Source organism: Chelonoidis abingdonii, chromosome 1 (genome assembly GCF_003597395.2).
Source record: "Chelonoidis abingdonii isolate Lonesome George chromosome 1, CheloAbing_2.0, whole genome shotgun sequence".
Taxonomy (NCBI): domain Eukaryota; kingdom Metazoa; phylum Chordata; order Testudines; family Testudinidae; genus Chelonoidis; species Chelonoidis abingdonii.
In genome coordinates this window covers 98,536,995-98,540,728 of record NC_133769.1, presented here as the reverse complement: position 1 = coordinate 98,540,728, position 3,734 = coordinate 98,536,995, and the positions used below count along the sequence as shown (strand labels likewise).

Here is a 3,734-nt window from a genome sequence, read left to right as displayed (position 1 = left end):
GGTGGGTGGGAGGGGCATGAGTCAATTGGCTACATGTAATACTTAAGATGCTCCATCAAAATGGTGTCTCAGCAGCAGTGAGGTGCAGGATGAAAAGGAAATAGAACAGATGTATTTTGACATCTAGTGGAGAAAAAAGTGGCTCTAATCTCCCCGTCTCTCAGGGCTTGTCTACGTATAAAACTCTACAGCAGTACACCTACACCACTGCAATGCTTAAGTGTAGACACTACCTATGCCGACGGGAGGGGTTCTCCTGTCAGCATAGGTACTTCATCTCCCTGAGAGGCGGTAGCTAGGTTGATGGAAGAATTCTTCCCTCGACCTAGGGCTGTCTATACAGGGATTTAGGTTGGGTTAACTATGTCACTCAGAGGTATGGATTTTTCAGACCCCTGCTGACCTAATTTTCTAGTGTAGATCAGGCCTCAGTCTCTGTCTTCTTGCCTCTTGTTTTCTCATCACCAGAGACTACCAGCTGCTGGTAGTGGGAGTGGGTGGGGTGGAGTGGAGAGGGAGGCTGTTGTGAGGATAATCCAATTATGCCAAACACAAAAGATAGATTTCTTTGACTGCTGTGAATTCTCGTTGCCTACTTTATTTCCCTCGTCTTTCTCTCCTTTACCCCTCCTTCTAATGCTTAGCATCCATTTTACTGTCATAAACATTGGGCATTTCAGGCCTTCACTGTCCCTTCCTACTGCTGGAATAGGGCCTCTCTCTAGTCATTTCCTTTTGTACATTTTCTTGCTCATTCCTCTTCCACACACAGCATCGCTGCCCCTGTCTGTGCCTCTGCTTCTTTTGCTCCCAACCTGTGTCTTGTCTGTTTAGATTGTAAGGAGCAGGGACACTCTCCCCACTATGTTTGTCCAGTGCCCAGGACAATGGGGTCCTGATCTTTGACACCTTTAGGTGCTAGTGTAATAAAATGAAGTAATTGTAACTGAAGGAATTTTTCTTCTACCCCTAACCTGCCCTGTCTGCTGGAGGCAAAGCTCTCTGAAGCTCTAGTCTGGGAACTGATTTTGGGTTAGGTTCACCAAAGAGCTATACCAGAGCAGACTCTAGTGTAGACCTTTGGTGGTAGAAAGTCTGCCTAGAACGTGCCTGCAGCAATATAAGTTACCCACCAGGAGATCTTAGGCAAGTTGATGCAACTGTGAAAGTGGGTGTTTTTGACCTCGGAGTGGCTGTGGCCAGGTCACCCAGAGAATGTGCTTACTTAGGGTATGTCTCCATTGCTGCTGGGGATGTAATTTGGAGCTCAGGGGCACATACGCTTGCTAGTTCTGATCAAGCTAGCATACTCCAAATAGAAGTGGCAGAAGGGGCCAGCCACCTAAGTATGTACGTAGGATCTCAGACAGTGTCCTCCTCAGTGGCTATCTCCTCCCACTGCTCGTGCTGCAGTGGCTACGCTTGATCAGACCAAGCATGGTATGTCTACCTGAGACAGAAATTATACCTCCAGCTCCATTGTAGACATCCCTAGGTGTATCCCAAGGCAGCCTCTGCCAGCTGCCGTCCTCTCAGCCCTGGATGAAAGTAAAACTGCCCTCTTCTGGCAAAGGGTGTCAGTGCAAATGTTGTCTGCCTCCTCTTGTGACCCCATTGGGGATTGGATTCCCGGTGAAGCTCTCTTCTCTCTACCCCAGTGGAGTTGTGAACAAAGGCTTATCAAATTGTGTTTAATTACGAATAAATAAGTATGATCAGTTCTCCATTTAGTTAAAATTGTTAAAATTAAGAGTACTTTAAATTAGTCTCTAGTTAGACAAAACTCTTAGCTCTTATAGCAAAAGTCACTGGATGTGTTCAATATACTGAAACCCAGACCAACACAGCTTTATTTCAGCATAATTCACAAACTGACACTCTGCTTATAGATGGTGAATAGTGCATCTTGCTCTTGCTTTTGTGACCTTCTTTTTGTGTGCGATGTTTCTCTCCCCAGCATTCACAAATATACCCTCAAACCACTCTTGATCTTTTCTCATGCTTAGGGGATGGAATTGTCTGTTTTTCCTGTTAACTCATTTGAGAGCTGCAGATGGAAGGTCAGAAGATTTTTTGGGAGAACTTAAGAGTGTATTTGAGATGGTTCGTAGAGCAATGAATCCTGGGTTAGCAGTCTGTAGCTTCTTGTACTGACTTATCTGTCTGACATCAGTAGAACATATACTAAAATTGAAACGATACAGAGAAGATTAGCATGGCCCCTGCACAAGGATAACACACAAATTCATGAAGTGTTCCATCAGTAGAATGTAGTGTGTCAGCCACAACACAAACTCATGTTGAATTGAGAAGTTTTATTGAATTTAAGGAGACTGTCTGTCTGATATATACCTGCAGGAAAACTGTGAAAGCTGTGAGCATAAGTTAATCAAAATAAGGAAATAAAAGTAAAGAAAAGCAAAAGGTGCATCACGTTAGAAGACAAAACAATACTCTTACGATGAAGTAGTGTTCTTAATTAGGCATCAGGGCTTCAGAGTAATCTAGGCCAGAATTTTCAGTGCAGCTCCCCCCACTTGAAAATTCCTGCAGTAGTATTTGAGCAGCCAGAAAGTCACACGTTGTTCCATTATTTTTGTAACAGGATCACAAATAGCATAAGAATTAGTTAAGGCTGTCAATTCAGCTTTCATGGTGGTAAAAAAAAAAAAAAAAGAGCTCCATGCCATGCAGTTTCTTCAGAAGTTATAAGGGCCGCAACATCTCTGTATTCTGCAAAATACCATGCAGGGCAAATCTTGGCAAATAAAATATGGCAGTTTCTACGTCCCAGTGCTATTGGGTGTCTTTCCATCATCAAGCAGGAAGACTGACACAAAATAATTTCTGTAGCATTTCTGCAATGTCCTTATCCTCCTTGATTGTTCCCATTGACTGTCTTGCAGACTTTCCACTTCTGTTATTCTCAAATAATTTTTATTGGCTATTTTCTCTTCAAATTTCCTCTTAGCGCTCCTGATTTTAATATTACATTTTACCCGCTGTAGCATTTGCTCCTTTCCTTTGGCATCAGTTGTGTTGAATTTCCACTTTTTGAAGGGTACCTTCTTGGACATTGCCATTATCCATGTTATGTCTTTTATTGTTTGTTTAGGGGCATGCAGGCCTCTTGCTCTAATATGATCTGCTGAATCTAAAGGTATAAACCAGGGGTAGGCAAACTATGGCTGTGAGCGCCCACTGGGGAGTGGGATCTGGGGCTTGCCCTGCTCCAGCACTCCAGATGGGGCACAGGGTAGGGGGTTGCACCACGCGGCTCCTGGAAGCCACGGCATGGCCCCGTTTCGACTCCTACGCACTCCAGTGGGTCCACTCCAGTGGGAGCTGCGGGGGTGGTGCCTGCGGACGGGGCAGTATGCAGAGCTGCCTGGCTGCACCTCTGCATAGGAGCCGGAAAAGGAACATGCCACTGCTTCTGGGAGCCGCTTGAGGTAGGTGCCACTGAAAGCCTGCACCCCAAGCCTCTCCCCATTCCCCAACCCCCTGCCTCAGCCCTGATCCCGGTCCCGCCCTCCAAAACCCTCAATTCCAGCCCGGAGCACCCTCTTGCACCCCAAACCCCTCATCTCCAACCGCATCCCAGAGTCTGCACCCCCAGCCAGAGCCCTCCCCCTGCACCTCAAACCCTTGCCCTAGCCCAGAGCTCCCTCCCACACCCTGAACTCATCATTTCTGGCTCCACCCTGGAGCCCTCACCCCCTCCCACACACCAA

The 3,734-nt window shown here is 46.2% G+C and overlaps 1 non-coding gene across 1 annotated transcript; it reads left to right on the top strand.

Moving 5' to 3' along the window:
• The first annotated feature begins 2,161 nt into the window (after window positions 1-2,161).
• Window positions 2,162-2,267, top strand: LOC116824556 (U6 spliceosomal RNA). Its single transcript, XR_004373657.1, has one exon. It is a non-coding gene; the product is annotated as a U6 spliceosomal RNA (small nuclear RNA).
• Window positions 2,268-3,734: the final 1,467 nt, after the last annotated feature.